Source organism: Ictidomys tridecemlineatus, chromosome X (assembly GCF_052094955.1).
Source record: "Ictidomys tridecemlineatus isolate mIctTri1 chromosome X, mIctTri1.hap1, whole genome shotgun sequence".
Classification (NCBI taxonomy): domain Eukaryota; kingdom Metazoa; phylum Chordata; class Mammalia; order Rodentia; family Sciuridae; genus Ictidomys; species Ictidomys tridecemlineatus.
Genome location: NC_135493.1, coordinates 31,475,340 through 31,499,681, shown reverse-complemented (window position 1 = coordinate 31,499,681; position 24,342 = coordinate 31,475,340). Strand labels below are relative to the sequence as shown.

Here is a 24,342-nt window from a genome sequence, read left to right as displayed (position 1 = left end):
AATATAAGGAGAGATAAATAATTGCTTATCATTATGGCATTTAGAAATTTGATACTAATGTATGAACAGACAGACATAGTAGCAGAACAGAATACAGTTCAGAGACCGAGCCAAATATGCATGGAGATTTTAGTATTGAAATAAAAGCTACATTTCAATCCAGTAGAAGGAAAGGTTATATTCAGCAAATGATATAGCAACAACTGGCTATAGGTAAAATGGACATCTACAACGTACCTTGCATCGAAAAAAAAATTCCACATGGGATTAAAGAATTTTAAAGAAACCAAGACATATTAGAAAAAAATAGTTGGGTATTTGTGACCTTCAGAAAAGGAAGATCCATTTAAACAAGTCACAAAATGTGAATACCATTAAGAAAACTTTTGACATATTTGACTACATTAAAAATTAAAATTCTCTACAGGGAAAAACTATTTCTAAACAGTTTTAGATAGATCAAAGATTGAAAAAAAATTTAATCATAACAATAACATAATTTTGTATTAATCCCATATTTTAAAGACTTTCCCGAACAGGATAAAAAAATCCAGAAGCCATAAAGAAAATACTGTTCTACATACTTTATATACAACTAGAGATATGAAAAATTATGCTGTATACATGTAATAAGAATTGTAATGCATTCCACTGTCATTTTTTTAAATCAGTAAAAAAAAATACTGATCTATATTTGAGTGCAATGAAACTTAGGTTTGCACAGGAAAAAAAATTCTATAACCAAAGTTAAAAGACAAACTAAGCCAATATTGGCAATTCATATCACAGATAGAGCACTAACTTCTTTAATATAGAAAGAGCACCAACACTAAAAAACAGACCAATAGAAAGATAGGCCAAGGAGACAAACCCACAGTTCACTGGGGAAAAAATGGAAATTACTTTTAGATGTGAAAATTGTTGAAGCTAACTTATGATATAAGAAAAACACATTTACAATAAGCAACCATGTTCACCTATGGAATTATCAAGTTTGATAACACTACTTTTTGTGAGGCTATGGGTAAATAGGCACTTTCTTACATTTCTGATGGAAGTTTAAATTGGTGCAATAAGCATGGAGATTAATTTACCTGTATCTATCAAAATTTAAAAGAACATACCCAACAATTATACTTCAGGAAATGTACCTCCTTGTTTTACTCCAATGTTTGCAAATGACATATGTACAGGGGAGTTATTGTAGCATTATATACAATAGCAAGGGTTGGAAAAAAAGAGTGCCCACTGAGTAGGGGGATAATTTAAATAAATAAAAGATGTATATGTTTATGTTTATATAAGCAACTTCTAAAGGATACCTAAAAAAATGGTAACATCAACTCTTTCTGAGAAAGGAAATGGAGGGACTGGGAATCTGTGACCAGAGAGAGATTTACTTTTCATTGTGCAGTTTCTTTGTTACTGTTTGAGCTTTTTACTATGTACATAAATTTACTATTTTTAAATTACTTATTTGATAAACACACAGAAACTAGTGTGTGTCAAATACCAACAACTTTTCAAATATTAACTGGGATATAGTTCAGAATAACTCCATGAAGTAGAAACTATTATTTTCTCCATTTCACATATGATGAAACCAAGGCACACTGGGATATACAATGATTTATGTATATCCTGGGCACTTTGGCCTTTATGAAACTCTTCTTCCATAAGAAGAGTTTGTAGTTGTGGCTCAGCAGTAGAGCACTCACCTAGCAAGTGCGAAGCCCTGGGTTTGATCCTCAGCACCACATAAAAATAAATAAATAAAATAAAGATATTGTGTCCAACTATAATTAAAAAATAAATATTAAAAAATTATATCCTACAACTCCTTTGCATATACATACATACAAATATAATCCAGGTTGTATTTATTATTATATATTCATAATAATATTCAAATAATAAGGAATATAATATTTTTCCTCTGCTTTTAAAAGAAATTAAAATTAAGGCATTTCCATGGGCTCCTAATATCATATATTTTCATGGGTTCCTAAAAGTATATAATATGCCTTAAGTACTTTTCCTACTGTGCCTAAATGGTTAAGTCAGTCAGCCCTGTAGGCACAGAGATATTAAGTAACTTGCCCTAAGTCATACGTATAACAGCAGGGTAGAGCTGGGATTTGATGTGGCTCCAGAATCTGTTATTTTAACTTCAATACTAGACAAATAAAACAAGTCATAGAAGGAAAATAGTGTACATCTTATGTGTTTTTTGGAAAGAAGGCTGATATGCACACATATGCTTAACACATGCCTAGACTATCTCTGGAAGAACTTACACACGCACATGTACTAACATGAATGAATGCACACACACAAATGTATGAAGAAAGAGATGAGGAACTGGAGGGATGGGAGTCTTACTTTCATTGCTCCCTCTCCAATAATGAATTTTTTTTTACCATGAGCATATATTTGTAAAAGAGGAAACTGGGGCATAAGCAAAGTTAAGTATTTTGTTCAAGGTTACATAGGTAGTAAAAAAAAAAAAACCAACAGCACACAAGAACAAACAACTATTAAGCCAATCAATAATACATTCTCTTTCCTAATGATAGATTTTATGATGCATCCCTGTTAAATTGCATCATTGTAGCCCATAAGAGCAGTTGGCCAAGCTCTTTTTGCATCATGATTCTGAATCCAATGCATTCATCTTTCTGACCTCCTTAAATCTAGCAAGCATGTGTCTCATGTTTACATCCAAGATATTAATAAAAATATTTAATACATGACAGAGCATAAGCAAAATCCTGTGAGACTAGAAATCTTCCCAGGATCACATCAATCTATCTCTGTGGGTAATGAACTACCAATCCAATTGATTATGCCATCTACCATTCCACTTAACATCTCTTCTTGCCCAGTAACCACAGATATCTAGAGATCCAAATATTTTACTGCAAAGAATCCACACAGCATTTCCTTTTTTTTTGCTATGCTTCTCTGAAACCTCTTTCACATCAGGCATTTAAATAAAACTAATAAAAGACTGGTTTCTTTACTATATTATGCAGGCTTCTGGATTTTACAACCTGGCCAGTTCCCCAGAACTCAAGTACAAACTGTTTCAGAAAGACTATGATTTTTCCTCCAAAATCTTTCATAACACGTTTGTATGAGATATTTTTAAATGCAAAGATATACAACTGTTTTCTCCCTGGAATCAACCCACTGTCACCCAAAATAACCCAGACAACTGAATACAGCAGCTGGCAAAACGATGGAGGCCCCTAACCATGGGGGAAGGGAGCTAAATGCATACTGCTGCAGGGAATTACCAAAGAAGCACTCTGTTAGCAAGACCTTGCTCTATTTCTAACTACAACACACAAACTATATATAGTCAAAGTGTAGGGGAAAGAACATATTTTCTGGTTTCCTTTGGTATCACACACTATGGCATTGAATATTTACATAGATAACCCTAACACAATTGTTACATTTTTTGAAAGTTTACTATGAAGTAGAATCTACTAAACAAGGAATTCATTTTTTTACTAGCCCTGCCAAATTGGAATCACATTGCCCTAAAAAGAATTTTGTTCCCTGGTTATTAAAAAACTTACAAATACAGAAGAATTTTCAATGACATATTTTAGGGGAAAAAAATCACAATTTACACTAAAATAAATAACATGTTTTACTCACAATGTCACAGAAAAGAATGACTAAAGCAAAAACATCAGAATGTCAGAGATCCTGGTAATGGGAGTAATTAGCTAACATTACCTCACTCATTGTTTCACTATATATGCTCAGTTGCATGCAATTTCTAATATTTCCTACTGTTTTAGATTTACCACCTCCTTTTTCAACCTCTTTAACAGACAAAGTCTATACACATTGTTAAAGAATATGTTTCAATAGGAGAATATAATGTATAAAGATCTGTTTTGATATGAAGTCATTTGGCAGTTGGATAATGTCCAAAAAATGATTAGGAAATTAAATTGACATCCTACTGGTCCTAACCTAATAGTTAAAATTGTGTGTTACTCTCATTATGATTTATTATTGTATCAAAATAGTATTTTTAAGCTGGGGTATAGCTTAGTGTTAGAGTATTTGCTTAGCATGCATGAGGCCCTGGGTTCAATCTCCAGAACTACACATATGCGCGTGCACACACACACGAAAAGGAAAACAAGAAAATAGTGCTTGTTGAGATTAATAAAATGCTGATCATAATTATTAATGTTTGCTATCATTTATAATTTCAGTACACTTTTATAAAACAGACACTCTGTGTTTTACATGTATTATCATATTTAAGCAGAAAACAACCCGATGAAATAGGAAGCATTGTTATCCATATTTTTTGGAAGAAACAGGTACAGAGATGCTAAGTAATTTAACCTTGACCACATATGTAGTCACACTAATTTCAGAGTCTGAACTCAACCACTAGACCAGGAAAGGGGGCAGGGAATAGATACAATTGCAATATCTTTGTTGAAAAAATGAGGTTGTTGTTTGTATTTTCTAAGTAAATGACTTTTTTGATTTTAGAGTTTCTTTAAATCAATCACTGTCAAATGAAAGACAGGTCACTATTTAGGTTGGACTCTATGTTTTCTATATCTGTAAATGACATAGATTACGCCTGAACCCTCCCCTCAATATAGTAAATTTGATGCCTTAATGACAAATAAGGTGCATTACTATAAAAAAGAGCTGGGAAGAGAAATGAGAAAGTTTTTCCTGACATTCTGGGACATTTTAAAATGCAAAGATATACAACTGTGTCCCTGAGACTTAACTAAGAGTATGTCAGGAAAGGCCTGGAGGTACACATGCTAGGAACACATTAGATCAAAGTTCTTAAGATTCAATTGTCTTTTACACATAAATTATTAAAATTCTCACACAGCTAGCAATAATAATCCACATTTTATATTATTTTGAATAAAATACAATTCCAACTAAAAATGTTAATACACCCAATACTGATATTTCAGATTATTGTTTTATAGTTGAAAAGCCATAAGGATTCTAAAACACTAATCCTGATTCTTTTTTGAGTGATGTACTAATAAAAGTATACTAACAAATTAAGCTGTGTCCTTACCTACTCTGAATTACACATAGGTCGTTTTTAAAAAATTTTTCCCAGTTTTCAAAATTATCTCTCTTCTCTATACGGTCTCTCAAACTCTCTCTTGAATAACAGTAAACCTATTATCACAAAACCAGTCCTATATTTTCCCCTAAACTATATGCAAATTACTTATTTCACTCTCACTCCAAAAGAAATAAATCTAGTTTCCTCATCCCAAATCGGTTACTGCTTTTATGCTATTTCCCTTGATTTAGGGGTGGCAACAATTATTATTATTTCTAGTATTAGTCATGGTCTTCCAGAAAATAGCAAGGCTATAATTCATGCTTTACTGCAATTGGTAAATCAGGCAAGTGAAAAACAGCAGAAGCCTATAATTTAAATTCTCTCTGGGTTCTTAATCTTAGATTCTGACATTTGAATTAGAATCTGTATTATATGGTTAAAATTAAACCATGAAGCAAGTCTATATAAATTACTATAAAATCTAACTCTATCACATAGAAACTCATAAATTAAGAATTGAGATTTAAATTCTATTTTTAATCCTTTGTATTATACCTTAATACTAAAGCATATTCCATGCTAAATAGTTGTATACTTTGTTTTTATTTATATGGTCTATTAACAAAAATTTGGGCCTTCTCATCTAAAATGAAAGTCAATAACTTTCAGATGTCAAATTTTTCCTCTGAAAACATATTTTTCCAGTTAACATAATTCTGGAAATATTTTTATGTCATCAAGTCTACTCTCCATTTATTCTAAGCAGTTGATTTTATATCCAATTTTCCCTTAGTTGTGATTTAGGTCTAGACTCTTTTCTCTCTCATTATCTCCTTTTTTACTTTGATAGCTATTTTCTAAGAATCATGAATACACTGAAATTGTATAAGACAGCTACATTGCTAATAAACAGAAGAATCACCGTCTTATTTCAGATGAAGCAAGAAGTAGTTATGTTTGATTATGTCTACTCAAATTACATATGAGGAGGTTGAGTGAAGTTAAAGCATTCTAAAGTTTTTGTTTTGTTGTAGAAGACAGAGATATTTATTTTATTAGCACAGAATTTGTTTGGTCAACTATGCATGTTAAAAATGTAAAAGTTGGGGCTAGAGTTGTAACTCACTGGTAGAGTGCTTACCTAGCATATGTGAGGCACTGGGTTCAATTTTCAGCACCACATAGAAATAAATAAAATGAAGTTTCACCAACAACTAAAAGCAATTTTTAAAATGTAAATTTAAAATGTAAAAGTAGGGCTGGGGATGTGGCTCAAGCAGTAGCATGCTCGCCTGGCATGTGCAGGGCGCTGGGTTCGATCCTCAGCACCACATAAAAATAAAATAAAGATGTGTCCACTGAAAACTAAAAATAAATATTAAAAAATTCTCTCTCTGTAAAAAATAAAATAAAATAATAAAATGTAAAAGTAATAGTGAAAGAAAAATTCTTTTAAAATTCAAACAAAACAGCCCTGATAAAGCCAAAAAAGACAGAAAAAAGAAATGGTGGGGGCAGAACAAATAACATACAAAGAGGCAGTGAAATATATACAAATATATAAGTAAATGTAATAAATGTAAAGTAACTTCAAAAATAAAGATTAAAAATAAATCCAGTCTTGCCCTTTGTAGAGTACCCAGGGCTTCTACAGTAGCCTTCAATGGCCCTCTCCCACCTGGCTTCCTCTGTTGATTGATGTTCCGGTAGTTTTCTCCTGTCCTAGCATCTAAGGCAGGAAACAAGGGACTCAAGTCATAATCCCTTCCCTAATTTGACAGCAGGGTTGGATGTTGTATAGTGTGTTGTTTTGTTGTTGTTTTATTTTGTTCTGAAATTAAAATATGCAAAATTAAAAATCTAGCCTTTTCAAGGAGATAGGTAGATACAACTTTTTCTATTACTCCCAACAAATATAACTAAAAACCCTGGATGTTATATATAAAACAAACACAAGAAGAAGAAAGAAGATAGAGGAGCTGGGGACATTGGAATCCAAAAAATGGCATGACTGCGATTTCCCTACTTATTCTTTTTACCTCATATATGCCATATTTGGAGTTGATGAAGCTGGCAGCCCAGAAACTACAATGGATGCAGACCTAATAAGTCCTCCCAAAAGGTCTAGGAAAAGAGCAGCCTAGCAAGACAAAAACCTTTTAAACAACAACTATTCTATTGTTACCAAAGACTGAAGAACAAACTGAGGCTTTGTTTCTAATCCAGTCAGTAAAGGGCAAGTGAGGAGCCTAAACTTCTGTCCTCTTTCCAGGCTATAACAAGGTACCCCAGTACCTTAACCAGAATGGTATCAGAAAAGACTGAGTAGGGAGTCAGGATTTTCATCTCTGGTGGGTAATAATGAGAGATCCTTGACAATGCCAATGATGAAAGTAGAGACCACAGTGGGAGCCTGGTAGTAATATGGTGCCCCTCCTTCTCCCTGCTAGAATGGTGTCAGAGAAGGCTTTGTGGAAAGTCAGGACTTTCATCACTGCCCAATGGTAATAAGGCTTCCCTCCACCATGGTATCACTGGAACCAGGTGTATTACAGTAAGGTAGTCATGAATGGAGGCCTATATAGGAATTAGAATTCCTGAACCCACCCAGCAATGGCCAGAAGGAACTCCTATACTATAATTATCAATAAAATCAAGGAACAAACATAGATTCCTACAACCTACCTGACAATAATAAGGCCTTTCTTCTCTGGTGGTGAGTAAGCCACCTGAAACACAAAATTTAAATAAGATCCTAAGTCTCATAACCTAATACCTAAAATATCTGTGTTTCAATCAAATATCACTCATTATACCAAGAACTAGAAACATATCAGACAATTAAAAACAGAACTAAGGCTAGTTCAGCGGTACACACCTGTAATCCCAGTTATTTGGGAGACTGATGTAGGAAGATTACAAATTTGAGACTACCCTGGGCAACTTAGCAAGACCCTGTCTCAAAATAAAACTTTAAAAGGACTAGGAGTATAGTTTAGTGGTAAGTTCTTGACTAGCATTCATGAGGCCCTGAGTTCCATTCCATCCCCAGTACCACAGGAGAAAAAAAGAAAATGAAAAAAAAAAAAAAACAAAGCAGAAGCAATATATGCCAACACCAAGGTGACAGAAATATTAGAATTATCTGACCCAAAAAAAAAAATCAGCCAGGCATGGTTGGAGCACACCTGTAATTACAGCAGCTTGAGAGGCTAACACAGGAGGATCATGAATTCAAAGCCAGCCTTGGCCAAAGCAAGGCACTAAGCAACTCAGTGAGACCCTGTCTCCAAATAAAATACAAAATAGAGCTAGGGCGTGGCTAAGTGGTCAAGCGCCCCTGAGTTCAATCCCTGGTACTCCCCTAAAAAAATCAAGCAGTCATTGTAGGAAAAAATGCTTCCATAAGCAATTATGAACATACTTGGAAGAAAGACCGAAGTATTACTAGAGAAACAGAAAATATAAAGGAAAACCAAAGTGTATAATGTGGAATTTTTAAAAATGTATCACAAATAAAATTCAGTTCACGGGCTTAATAGTAGAATGGAGGGGACAGAGGGGGGAAAATCAATAAACTCAAAGCCTCAACAATGAAAATTATCCAATCTGAACAAAATAGAGAAAATAGATGGCAGAGAAATTAACAAAAAGGTATAGGATTATTATATTCAGAGGTCCAGAATGAGAGGAAAAAGAAGACAGGGCTGAAGATAAAATCAAATAGGTAACAGCTGAAGACTTCACAAACAACCAAAGACCAGAAGATGGGAAGAGTATGGGCAAAAAGAGAAGTTCACCAGTGGCTAATGAGTTATACTTAGATAGGAGCAAGAAGTCTGGTATGCTACTGCATAGGAGGTTGACTTTAAATAAGAATGTACTATGCGTTTCAGAAAACTAGAAGAAAGGATTTTTTAAATTTTCACCATAAAAAATGATAAATGTTACAGGCATGGTGGTGCACATCTTTAATTACAGTGGTTCAGGAGGCTGAGGCAGGAGAATTACAAATTCAAATCCAGCCTCAGCAACTTAGCAAGGACCTAAGCAACTTAGTGAGACCCTGTCTTAAAATGAAAAATAAAGAACGGGCTGGGGATGTGGCTCAGTGGTTGAATGTCCCTGGGTTCAATCCCCAGTACCAAAAAAAAAAAAAAAACAGAAACAAATGATAACTGTTTAAGGAGTTAGATATGACTAACCTGATTTAAACATTGTACAAGGTATATACATATCTGTAATTAATTAAGTAATTAAATGAGATTAAAATATATTTGTTCATACTTTAGACAGGGTTACTTGCATGTTAATAGCAAAGGAGTAAGAGAATGGTTTCCACAGCCTCTGTATCTCTAAGAAGACTGGGTAAATACTTCTTCATTTAGTCAAGAGAGGAAAGATAGTTCTCAGAGTTGGTCTCTTAAGTTACAGCTTAAGAAATGCTCACTGGGGTCTTTCTTTATTAGTGCTGACCTTTATCAAGAATAGTCAGATACTCTGTAGCTGAGCTGCTTAAACTTAAGAAACCCACCTTTTATTTTTTGGTGTGTTGATATTTGCTTATCACATTTTTATATTTCAAATATAGCTTTGACACATAAATTCAAAAATTACTATTAGTTTCACCAGTTGGTTTTATTTTCGAGGCCTACAGTCTTCAAGAATTTCATAAAGATGACCACAGGAAAATGTCTCTTCATGAATGGCTTTTGCTTAATGATTCTGTGGCCCCATTGAAGTAAACTAGTGCATATTAAACAATTTATGGTGATAGATCAGTTTTTATTTTTTTCAATTCTCTTTCTTTTTCCACCATTTTGTTTACACTTATTGCCACAATTTTGGTTATAACTTAAAAGGAACAAAGTTCACCAGGTATTGACTTATTGTTTCTCCTTTTGAATAATAAATCTCTTCCAAATATTGCATTGACAGTATATCCTACATTGAAATGTGACACTTTCATGAATTAGTTCTTTAAATACTGTTTTATACTAAATGTCTTCCCTAAAAAAATAATTCACTCTGTAGATTTCAATAAGAAACTGAAATACAGGTACAACTAGAGGAAGGAAACAAGAGATAAAATGATTAATGGTTGGCAGTGTGCTATTATGCCCAAGATAATCAAATGAAAAACACTTAGAATTAGTAAGAGTTTAGTTAAAGTAAATGGATAGAAAATCAACATTTGCAAATTGATTCCTTTCTTCTATACCAGCAATTAGAAAATAACCGAGAAAAAACATATACACAATTACAATTATAAAAAATAAACCAACCTAGAAATTAGCTTAATAAGAAATATGCAGAAACCATAAGAAAACTACAAAATTTTACTAAGAATTGTAAAAGAAAACATGAAAATAAAGAGGCACATCATGTTTATGAGTGAGAAAAAAGTAATAAAGTTTGTCCCCAGCTGTCATATCCTAAAAGAATGGCTTAAAGATGTTATCTAAACAAAAAGAAAATTACTTTTAAAAGGAAACTTGGAACATCAGAAAGGAAGAAAAAATGTAGTAAGCAAAAATACTGGTAAGTAGAATTTCTTTCTGCTCTGAGTCTTTCAAATTATGTTGAATGATGGAAGCAAAAATTATAATGGCATCTGATGTAGTTAAAGAAACAAATATATTGTAATCAAGAAGAGTAAGGGACAGACATAAAGATAAGAAAAATTTCTACACTTCACCTAAACTGGTAAAATGAAGACACCAGTAGACTATAATGAGTTACACACACATATACAGAGTCATGCACTCCATACCAATGTTACAGTCAAGGATGAACTGCATATATTATTTTGGTTCCATAAGATTAAAATGGGGCTAAAAAATTCTTATTATATAAATGAGGTGATAGCCATCATAATGTTATAGCACAATGCATTACTCACCTGTTTGTGGTGAGGCTGGTATAAATAAACTTCCTGCACTGCCAGGCATATAAGTATAGTACATACAATTATGTACCAAACCTAATACTTGATAATGATTATAAATGACTATGTTACTAGTTTATGTGTTTGCTATACTATACTTTTGCTATTTCAGAATATATACCTCCTTTAAAAAGATAGTGCTGGGCACAGTGGCCCACACCTGTAATCCCAGTGGCTCAGGAGGATCATGAGTTCAAAGCCAGCCTCAGCAATTTAGCAAGGTGCTAAGCAACTCAGTGAGACCCTGTCTCTAATAAAATACAAAATAGGGCTGGGGATGTGGCTCAGTGGTCAAGTGCCCCTGAGTTCAATCTCTGGTACTCCCCTGCCACCCGCCACCCGAATAAATGTTAATGGTGAACAGCCTCAGGCAGGTCTTCAGGAAATATTCCAGAGGAACACATTGTTACTGTTAGAGATGACAGGTCCATGTGTGTAATTGCCCCTGAAGATCTTTCAGTGGCATAAGGGGAGATGGAAGACAGTGATATTGATAATCTTGACCCTGTGTAGGCTTAGGCTAATGTGTGTGTTTGTGTCTCAGTTTTTAACAAAAAAAAATAATCTGAAGTACAACTTAAAAAACCTTAAAAATAGACTATACCATACATCCTAGGTGTGTAGTACACTATAACATCTACATTTATCAGTCTACGATGTTCATAGAGTGTCAAAAATGCTTGATGCTGTCTTTCACAGAAAGAGCATATTCCCATCATTAAGCAACACAAAAATACATGTAAAAATCAAAATGAGAGGCTGGGGATATAGCTCAGTTGGTAGAGTGCTTGCCTCACATGCACAAGGCCCTGCGTTCAATCCCCAGCACCAAAAAAAAAAAAAAAAATCAAAGAAAGGACAGGCACAGTGGTGTATGCCTGTAATCCCAGCAGCTCAGGAGGCTGAAACAGGAGGATTGCAAATTCAAAGCCAGCCTCAGCAACTTAGCAAGGCCCTGTCTCGAAATTAAAAATAAAAAACAGGTTGAGGATGTGGTTTAGTAGTAGTTAAGCACCCCTGAGTTCAATCCCCAGTACAAAAAAAGAAAAGAAAAGAAATTCTAAAAATAAATAAATAAATAAATAAATAAATAGAAAAAATAAAATGGTAGATTTAAGTTGAAAAGAGCAATAGACTGACATGGTGGATTAAGAAAATAACCAAACATATGCTATCTACAAAAAAACTCACTTTAAATATAACAGTATAATGAAGTTGAAAGTAAGAGGACAGAAAAAGTAATATCATGTAAACATCAGTCAAAAGTAAGCAAGAGGGCTATATTGGTATCCAAGTATAAATAGATTGTATATGCTCATGTATAATAACCTTATGCTTGATGTATTATAGACAATATATAATAGTACTATTTTTATATTAAAATAATTCATATTAATATATAGGTATATATTAATGAACACATAGAATAAAATATGAAATGCATCTTGGACCCAAAGTTTTAACTGAGATAGTCAAGGATATCACATAATGATAAAAGAGTTAATTCATCATAACATAACAATTCTAAATGTGTATGCACTAAACAATAAAACTCTAAAATATGTAAAGCAAAAATTAATGGAACTAAAAGGACAAATTGATGAATTTACTACTACAGCTGGAGTCTTCAATTTTTCTCTCTCAATAATTGATGTTACAATTAGACAGAAAATTGGCAAGGAGATAGAATCCAATGTCAACTTTCATAGATATTCTCCACTCAACAAGAGCAGAATACACATTCTTTTCAAGTAGCAACAAAATACCTGTCAAGAGAGGTCCTATCCCAGACAAGGAGCAAAACTTAACAAATTGAAAAGAATTCAAACTGTACAGGGTGTGTTCTTCAACTACAGTGGAATCAAACTAGAAATCAACTATAGAAAGATAACAAGAAAATCTCCAAATACTTGGAAACTAAGCAACACATTCTAAATAATCCATGGAGCAGAGAAGAAGGCTCAAGGGAATTTTAAAAAATATATTCAAGCTAAAGTGATGAAAAACTAAATAATGATGAAATGAATGAAAATGAAAATACAACATATCAAAATTTGTAGGACACAGCTAAACATTGCTGAGAGTGGAAAATCATAGCACTAAATGCATACAACAAGAATAAATCTGAAATCAATAATCCAAGCTCCCATCTCATAAATTTATCCAAAGAAGAAAAACTACAAGAAAGGCAAGCAGAAGGAAGAAAATAATAAAAATAAATCAATAAAATTGAAAAGAGAAAAACAGTAGAATCAATGAAATAAAGAATTGATTCTTCTAAATAATAAAAAAATGACAAAATTTTATAAAAAGTGACAAAGAAAAAAAGAGGGATAAATCATATTACCAATATTGGGAATGAAACAAGAAAAAAGAAAGAAACAGGAGACGTTATCACATGCCCTACAGACATCAAAAAGATAGAAATCAACTATAGAAAGATAGTTATTATTCTTTAATAATAAAGAAATGCTACAATTGTATACATATGCTTGACAGTGTCAATGTGCCAATTCCTTGAAGAACACAAACTAACACCAATTCAACCTATATGAAATACATCATTTTAACAGCTCTATAACCATAAGGAGATTCAATTAACAATTTAAAAGCTTCACAAAAAGAAATCTCCAGGTCTAGAAGATTTCACTAGACTATTCTTCCAAACACTTAAAGAAAGATTAACATCAACTTTATACATTTTTTCCAGAGAATAAAAGAGGATATCCCCAAATCATTTTATTTCTCTGATTCAAAAACTAAATATGGTATAAAAAGAGAAAACTATAGATGAATATCATTTATGACTATAGATACAAAAATTCCTAACAAATATTAGCTGATAGAATTCAGTTATGCATAAAAATAATTATATACCTTGAACAAGCAGAATTTATTCCAGTGATGCAAGTTTGTTTCAATATTCAGTAATCAAGCAATGTAATTTACCATATTAATGTGGTAAAGAAGAAAAATCATATGATCATATAAATCAATGCAGAAACAGCATTTGACAGAATTTAACACCCATTCATGAGGAAAAACACTCAGAAAGAGAAAAACAGGGGGATCTTCTTCAACTTGATAAAGAATATTTACAAAACCCTACAACTAACAACACACTTGACAATGAAAACTAGATGCTTCCCTCCAAAGATCATAAATAAGGCAAGAATATCTGCTCTCAACCATGCATTCATCGTAGTACTAGAAATTCTAGCCAGTGAACTGCTACAGTTTGTATGTGATTTGTTGTCCAAGGGTTTATGTGTTGGAAGCCTGTTACCTAGTATGGTGTTGTAGGGAGAAGGTATAGACCATTAAGCAGTAGGTCGTAATGTGTGATCGGGGACTGCCTTCAAAAAGGATTAATGTAGTTCTCCTGAAAGAATTGTTATAAAAAGAGCAAGTCCAGACCCACTCAGCTCTCTGGCTTCCTATCTTGTGATGTGATCTCGCCTTCTGGCATACATTCCCACCATGATGTCATCTACCATTAGGCCCTCACTAGAGGCTGAACCAATGCAGCTGCCTGAACATGGACTTTCAGTCTATAAAACTATGATCTACATAAACCTCTTTTCTTAAAGAAATTAACCTGCCTGAGGTATTTCATTATAGTAACAAAAATGGACTAATATATGCAAGAAGGTAAGAAAAGGAAATAAAGGCAAAAAGATCAGAAAGAAGTAAACAAAACTGTCCCTACTGGCAGACAACACATTATCCAAGTAGAAAATTCCAAGGAATGAGATAAAATCTCTTCTAACTAATGAGTTCAGCAAAGTTTCACAATATAAGATAATCATAAAAGTCAATTTCTATATACCAGTCATGAACATACAAACAACAAAATTAAAAATACAATACCATTTATAATTGCTCAAAAATAAAATTCTTAGGGCTGGGGTTGTAGCTCAGTGTTAAAGTGCTTGCCTAGCTTGTGTGAGGCACTGACTTTGATTCTCAGCACCACCTATAAATCATTAAATAAAATAAAGGCCCATCAACAACTCAAAAAATGAAAATGCTTATGTATAAAAATAACAAAATATACAGGACTTGCATGTGGAAAATTAAAAATTTGGATGAAAAAAACAAAATATGTGAATATATGTGAATAAATAGAAATACATACTGTGTTAATGGATTTGGAAGACTCAACATAATAAAAAAAATTATTCTCCCCAAATTGATATGTAGGTTTAATGCAATTCCTATCAGAATCCAGCAATATTTTTACAGACATAAACAATATTATTCCATAATATATATAGCAAGTCAAAGGAACTAGAATAGCTAAAACAATTTTTAAAAAGAATAAAGTTGGAGGCTGCACTGTTGTTCAGTGGTAGAGCACTTACCTAGCATGTGTGAGGCACTGGGTTTTATCCTCAGCACCATGTTAAATAAATAAATAAATAAATGTATAAAATATAATAACACTATAAAAAAGAATGAAGTAGGAGGAATCAGTCTACTTGATTTCAAGAAATTATACAGCTACAGTAACCAAGACCATGTGAAAGGACTGACATAGATTAATGAAACAAAACAGAGATCCCAGAACTAGACCCCCACAAATATACCCCCTGATTTTTGATAAAGATACAAAATCAATTAAAAGAGAGAAACATAACTTTTCAACAAATGGTGCTTTAATCATCAGCAAAAGCGAAACTGGACCTGTCTCATATCCTTTACAACTATTAACTCAATACAGATCACAATTTCAAATATAAAGTGTAAAACTACAAAATCTAGAGAAAAAAGAAAAACAGGAGAAAAACTTTGTGTCCTAGGGGTAACAAAGAGTTCGAATTAAAAAATTGACAAGTTGAACTTCATCAAAATTTAAAACTTTTTCTCTATGAAAGACTCAGTTATGAACATTAAAAGGCAAGCTACAGAGTCTGAGAAAATATTTGAAAACTGTAAATCTGACAAAAGATTAACATGTAGAATTTATAAAGAACTCTCAAAACTCAACAGTAAAAAACAAACAATCCATTAGATAATTGGCAAAACACATGGAGTGATATTTCAAGAAAGAGGTTTTTCAGGTACATGAAAATATGTTTAGCAGCATCACTAGCCATTAGGGAAATGCAAATTAAAACGTAATGAGATATTACTCAGGTAAATGGTTAAATAAATCATGGTACATTGACATCATAGAATACTACTTAACAACAAAAAGGAATGAACATTATCTCATACCTCTGAGGATGTCCACTATCTCCAACACACGAACAGAAAAAAAACAAGTACTAATGATGGTGTCTAGAAACTGAAACTCTCATGCACTGTTTCTGAGATTGCAAAATGGTGCAAAACCTATGGAAAACATGATGACAGTTTCTCAATTACAAAATAACTACCATATGTGCCTCTAATCCCAGCGGCTCAGGAAGCTGAGGCAAGAGGATCACAAGTTCAAAGCCAGCAAAAGTGAGGTGTTAAGCAACTTAGTGAGCCCCTGTCTCTAAATAAAATATAAAATAGGGCTGGGGATATGGTCAGTGGTTGAGTTCCCCTGGGTTCAATCCTCCCCCCCAAAAAAGGTTAAGACTGGCTAGGCATGGTGATGGTGGCACTTGTCCTTAATCCCAGCTTCATGGGAGGCTAAGGCAGGGAGATCACACATTCAAGGCCAGCCACAGTGAGACCCTGTCTCAAAAAACAAAAATGATTAAGATGGACCAGGGATTAGCTCAGTGATAGAGCATTTGCCTAGCATGCATGAGATCTTAGGTTTGATCCTGGCACTGCAAAGAAGATAGTTAAGATGGTAAATTTATGTTATGTATATTTAACATAGTATATTTAACATAGTTAAAAACGAAATTCATAGTGTATTATAAATTTCTATGTTGTGCAAATCCAGCAGTTATTCTGAGCAATTATATTGTATATTATCCATGTTAAGAAAAAAAGCATTAAATTCGTTAAATGTATGCATTTAAAATATGCCACAACATTTAATCCATGTTTGCTATTTTTTAATATAGCCATAAAAATAAAATCGGTCAGGTTTCTTTAGATCACTGAGAGTCCTTGCCCCTCTTCATATACTTCTTTTCAATCATCTTTCCCTTTCCCCAAACTTTGCTCTAATTTTCCACCCCTTTAGTGTTCCCATCCTACTTCTTACTGCAGAATTATTACACTGAGAGTGCTCAACTAGGAGCTCCTGTTGTTTCTGCCTCTCATCCCCATTCAAACCTGCATTTATATTTTTTAATTGATTTTATTTTTTAAATACATGACAGTAGAATGTATTGTAATTCTTATTACACATATAGAGCACACTTTTTCATATCTCTGTTTGGATATAAAGTATGTTCACGGCAATTCATGTCTTCATAAATGTACTTTGGATAATAATGATCATCACATTCCACCATCATTGCTAACCCCATGCCCCCTCCCTTCCCCTCCCACCCCTCTGACCTATCTACAGTTCGTCTATTCCTCCCATGCTCCCCCTCCCTACCCCACTATGAGTCAGCCTCCTTATATCAGAGAAAACATTCAGTATTTGGTTTTTGGGGATTGGCTAATTTCACTTAGCATTATCTTCTCCAACTCCATTCATTTACCTACAAATGCCATGATTTTATTCTCTTTTATTGCTGAGTAATATTTTTTATCCATTCCTCTACTAAACGGCTTCTAGGTTGGCTCCACAGTTTAACTATTGTGAATTGTGCTGCTATAAACATTGATGTGGCTGTGTCCCTGTAGTATGCTGTTTTAAGTCCTTTGGATATAGACGGAGGAGAAGGATGGGTGGGTCAAATGGTGGTTCCATTCCCAGATTTCCAAGGAATCTCCATACTGCTTTCCATATTGGCTGCACCAAACCTGCATTTATCTTATAGCTGCAGCTTAGGGAAACTGTCACTAACTACTTGGTTTGGGGGAATTTTCAGTCTTGTTTGTCAGGAACTGGCATGGCATGTCCTAGAACTGGCATAAGCAGTGCTATGTTAGAAGGTAGAAAGCTTTTTAGAACAGATTTTTGTATGAGGTTGATAGTTTCATGAGTTTTCTCTGGCTAATGATATCTAGAACCAAACTCCCCAGCCTGCTACTGTGTAACCATGAAGCCAGCATCAAGGAAGTAAAACCTGTGAAGTCACACAGGAGCCCTAGCCTAGAAGGACCCAGGTTGGATTTAATGCTTTGTCACCATCTTGAAATTCTTAATTTTATCTTTGAACTTGTATTTTGTAAATGATGTTCAATAGGATGATGTATTATGCACATGAACAGGAGAGAGATTCGACAAAGGAAAAAACTTTATATTTTAGTACCTTTAACAGAAATTTTTCTTGCTTTTGAAAAAAAATGTATTTTCATTTATCACTGGGCCCAGCCAATTATGTACCCAGTCCAGTATAACCCTCACATTTTCCTGCTACCCAAGACATCTCCACTTGGCTCCCAATATACCTCAAAAACTACCTCAAATCAGGCATCATATGCTACAGTATAGAGTACAGGGATGTACTTTGTGTTTTTTCCTTAATTTCACAAAAAATTTTATTACAGAGAGATAATATAATTAATCAAAAGACAAATACATAAAAATCATTACTAATCCCAAGATCCAAAAATAATCAACCCTAATACATTAGCATATGTTCTGTTTATATGCACATATATTCATGTATGTAAAAACAAATAATATTAAACCACACATTTCATTGGTGCATTATAATTATATATAATAGTGGAATTCATTATGCCATATTCACATGTCACAGAACTGTTTGATCACTCAACATCTCATTCCCCACTACATTCCCTTTCCCTCTCCTCCTCTCTCTCTCTCTCTCACAAACTTGCTCTGTTCTACCAGTTTCTCTTCTATTGCTATTATCATTTTTTAAAATATTTTTTAGTTGTAGTTGAACATAATACCTTTATTTTTTATTTTTTTATTTATTTTTATGTGGTACTGAGGATCAAACCCAGCACCTCACATGTGCTAGGCAAACACTCTACTGCTAAGCCACAACCCCATCCCTTCTATTGTTATTATTTTAATTAGCACATTACAATTATATATAAAGTGGGGTTCATTTGGTATATTCATAAGTGGAGGTAGCATAATTTGACAGATTTCCTTCCCCAGTTCTTCCTCATTCCCTTCTTTCTTTCCTCCTTTTCAATTTCCTTTCTTTACTCTATTTCTCTCTTCTATTTTTATGAGATCCTTTTTTATTTCTGTTCTCCAGTTCCATCCATTTTCCTTCAAATGACATAATTTCACTCTTCTTTATGTCTGCATAAAACTCCATTCTGCATATTTACCACATTTCCTTTATGAATTCGTTTATTTACAGACATTTATACATGTAGGCTAGTTCCATAATTTGGCTACTATTAATTGTGCTGCTAGAAATATTGGTATGCATGTATCACTATAGTATGCTGACATTAGATCTTTTGGATAAAAACCAAGAAGTGGGAGAGCTGGGTCATATGTTGGTTCTGTTCCTAGTCTGAAACCATACACTGTTAATAATCTTCTCTTTCAATATATTAACATATCATAGATCTCTCTTCTTATTACTAAAAAACACACACTATTTTTATAAGAAAATAAATGTAGCCAAGCACGGTGGCACACTCCTGCAATCCCAGTGGCATGGGAGGCTGAGGCAAGAAAATCGCGGTTTCAAAGCCAGACTCCTCAATTTAGGAAGGCCCTCAGCAACTCAGCAAGATCCTGTCTCTAAACAAAATATAAAAAAAGGGGTGGAGATGTGGCTCAGTAGTTAAGCGTCCCTGGGTTCAACCCCTGGTACCAAAAAAGAAAAAAGAAAGAAAATAAATGCATTGATTTTTCTAAATATAAAAATAATTATAGTTCGGTAGGGAAATACATTAGGCAAAACATAACTGTAGAAGTAAAGAAGAGAAACTTCTACTTATCTACCACCCACTTATAATAATTTCTAATAATTTGGTACAGAAACTTTGAAACTATCTTCTGTGTGTGTGTGTGTGTGTATACACATACATGAACTATATATTGCATATACATACTTAAATAAATATGGGACCATACTCTAAATATAGTCATATAATCTTTTTTACTTTCCTATAGAATATGAATATGTTTCCATATAAATATAGATCAAGATATACACAAATAAGATCATCTTCCATTTTATAATCCCTATCATAACTTTATTTCTTAAAAATAAGTCTTTCCCTTGCCAATATAGATTTCTCTTATTCTTTGTAACAATTGAAGAGTATTTCATTGTGTGAACTTATTATAATGTAAACATTTCTCAAACATTTAGGTTGTTTCCAGTTTTTGTTTTTAAAAATGGTATGATGCACAATAGCTCAACTGTGGAGCCAACCTAGATGCCCTTCAGTGGATGAATAGATAAAAATTATGTGACATATACACACAATGGAATTTTACTCAGCAATAAAAGAGAATGAAATCATGGCATTTGCAGGTAAATGGATGGCATTGGAGAAAACAATGCTAAGTGAAGTTAGCCAATCCCAAAAAAATCAAATGCCAAATGTTTTCTCTGATATAAGGAGGTTGATTCATAGTAGGGTAGGGAAGGGGGAGTGTGGGAGGAATAGATGAATTCTAGATACGGAAGAGGGGTGGGAGGGAAAGGGAGGGGGCAAGGGATTAGCAAGGATGGTGGAATGTGATAGACATCATTATCCAAAGTATATGTATGAAGACAGGAATTGGCGTGAACCTACTTTATATACAAAGACATGAAAAATTGTGCTCTATATGTAATAAGAATTGTAATGCATTCTGCTATCATGTATTTAAAAAAATAGAATCAATTAAATTTAAAAAATTAAAAATAAATCAATAAATATAAGTAAAAAATGCTATGATGAAGATTTTGTTATATGAGTGTATATCTTTAGACTCTTGTGTGATTATTTCTTTAGAATAAATTGCTAAATATGTAATAGCTGGATTAAAGAATACTAACATGAAGTTTATATTATAAAATTAATATTTTGCAAATATGTGGGGCTTTTTTATTTTTATCTATCTGAAGTTTCTCACAAACTCCTACCTTTCTATACAATACAGGAAGCATGCAGACTTAAATTTGTCCTTTAAAGATATCTTTAACTCTTCAAGTTTAAACAATAATATTTTCTATTTAAAATAATTTCCTTCAGATAAATTCTCAGACTCTCAAGCTTTCTCTCCCTAATCCTTCCCTAGATGTCCTCATGGCATTCTGACCACTGACTGTCCTCTAGGTCTCTGCTGGTCTTTCATTCCATGTTCTCTCTGGGCATCTTCTGAAAGAAGCCCATGGGCTGGGGCTGGTATCTTCACCTACTCTGGTCTTTGAGACTGGTGATTTCTACATTCTTGGTTATATCATGTGACACTCCCACTACTGCTTATCAGTATTAGAGTGCCTACACAGGCATGACTGTCCCTGTGACTTATCTCTAGAGATTGGTCAGCCACAAGCCTCTGCTTGGTTTCTGCTCATCCCACTGTCACTTGGAATGTAAGTGGGTCCATGTCCCATATCTGACCAGAACATTCTCCAAGCTCCCATTGTGCCAATCTTAGTGCCATGGGAAACTAGGGGATACTTTTTGCCCTCCTCCAACTCACTATACTATCATGCAGTTTTTATCCTTTTATCTGAGTGGCATAATGTTGGACATGGTACTTCTCTAAGCTTAGTATTTCCCACCCTATACCTTGGGATTAAAGAAACTCACTCTAGTGTTCTAAGAATACCCCAAGCTAACATGGGATCACTTACTTTGTAGACAGCTTCCTCTAGGAACCAAAAAGGGCCATATTTTACTTCCTCTGCTAAATAGACAGATGAAATGCTCCCTCCTTCTCAAGTTGGCATTCATCTTTCTATTCCCTGGTGTTGTGCTTTGGATATGTAGTATCTCCCAAAAGCTTATGTGAAACAATGCAAAGAATATTCAGAAGCAGAATGATTAGGCTATAAGATGTGCAACTGAATTAATGGTTTAATGCACTGATACAGATTAATTGGGTCCTAATTGTAGGCAAGTAGTATGTGGCTGGAGAAGACAGGTCACTGAGGGCATGCCTTTTTGTCCCTGGTAAGCAGAGCTCTCTCTTTCTGCTTTCTGTTGTCATGTCCTGAGCTGCTTTCTTTGGACATAACATTCTGCCTCACCTCAAGCCCAGAGCTATGGAGTCAGCTATCTATTGACTGAAACTGTGGGCCAAAGTAAACTCTTCCACCTCTAATTGTTCTTGTCAGACCTTTTGGTCACAGCAATGAAAAAGCTGACTAAAACACCTGGGGACCTAATAGTGGGACATTGTCAGATTAATAAAAGTAAGAACCCATTAAAAGGGTTCTTAATAAAATTTCAAAAATATTATTTTACATCACATACATTTCAAAGTCCTATTACATAACACCAAATTGCCTTACAAAATATAGTATCAATTTAAATCCTCAGAAACAGTATATGAAATGTCCTTTCCCACAGTCCTTCAACAGTAAGCATTAAATGTGACCAACCTTTTTATTGTCAAAATCTTGTTATCCCAATCTTTTAATTTCTATTTCATTAAGTACTCATAAAGTTGACTTTTTTAACTGTTTCATGTGTACTTTTACAAATTTTCTGTGCATATTTGCCCATTATATTACAGGTCTTTTTCATGGTCTTCTTATTGACTTATAAGAGCTCTTAATATAAGAATAATACTAACCCAAGTTGTTCATTTGTCTTCTCATTTTATTTATAATATTCTTTGCTTTTCACATTATTAAATTTTTTATGAAGTTGAATCTTTTTTTTTCTTTTCTATTTTCTGTTTTTGTATTCATGCTTGGAAGGGTCTTCTACATGCTCTTTATATGAATAAGTATCTACATGTTATTCTGTATTTGAATGTTTTTATTTAAGTATTTAATATTTTTGAATTTTTATTTTGGTGCAAGATATGCAGAAAGGCTCTTTTTTTTTGCCAAAAGTATAAGTTATCCTAATATTCTGGTGCCCCTTGTAAAGAAGAAAAAATATAGTGCTCTTAGTTTTCCAAAATACTATGGCCTCAATGTAGTAACTGTAAGTGACTATCATAAACTTCTCTTATTTCTAACATTATATTATCTCTAAGGAATCCAGGTCTAACCAAAAATCTGTCTCCAAGGCCCAAACTCAACTGGATTTAAGTGAGTGGTAAACAGAAAGAGCCCTTCAAGATTAATCTTGGAGAGATAGAATATCTGATAATGCCCTCTGCCCCATGTCTCATACTCTTTCCATTTCCCAAAGGCCAATCAAAGGGATTCCTTACAATCTCCTGACCAGAGTTTCACTTGTCTTGAAGAACTTCCTGCACCTCAGTTATCACAGTATCATTTCTGAGCTTACCCAGAGATGTTTATTTTAGAAAGCACAGATGTGAATATGACAAGTTCGCTTTGGCTGAGACATCTTCAAGATGTTGGACAAAGTATCAGTTATCTTGGAGTGGAAACCCCCAAGCCCTAACCCTAACCCTTAATAAAAGATATCAAAGAGTTAGTGGAGTTCCCCCAGTTTTCCGCCCTAATAACCCTATTTTTCAAGAATAAAGAAGGTTTTCTCTTTTATATAGGCTGCCAATCTGCCATCCAGACTGATGAAGACCCATAACCTTCAGGGCCACATGAGTTATAGCCATGTCCACGTTGGCAAGCTATGGCAAGTATCACCACAGGATCAACTTTGACATATATTACACAAGTTACTTTGGGAAAGTTGATATGAAGCATTATCACTTTAGGCAGAACCAGAGCTTCTGCTCATCTGTAAACTTGATAAATTATGGAGGTTAGTTAGTAAGTAGACATGAGTCAATACCAGAAAATCAAGACTGTAGCTGCTCCCACCATTGATATGGTGAGATTAGGCTGCTACCAAATTCTAGGAAAGGGAGATCTCCCAAAGTACCCTATAATAATGAAGGCCAAATTTTTCAGCAGAAGAGATGAGAAGACGCAGGGTATTGTGGGGGTGTCTATGTCCCTGCAGCTTAAATCCACACAGATGGAGGTTCATTAAATTTTAACAAATGCTTTCCAACAAGGAAGTAGGAAGGCCTTTACCTAGTCTCTGAACATAGCCACAGAATGTCAGCAACTAAAAGCTCTGTTTACTTCTGTCTTCATCTTTGTTTACCCTCCCCCAATATGCTTCTAAGTTTATTAAAACAAAACCAAAAATGGAAAGAGCCATTTTATCACATTTTCTCCAAAATATATTACATTATTTTTGTACCCATTTC

General features: G+C 33.8%; 1 pseudogene; it reads left to right on the top strand.

Annotated features, from left to right (window-relative positions):
- The window catches only part of LOC110597572 (large ribosomal subunit protein uL15 pseudogene), a 169,622-nt pseudogene extending 145,503 nt beyond the window's left edge, over positions 1-24,119 (top strand).
- Positions 24,120-24,342: the final 223 nt, after the last annotated feature.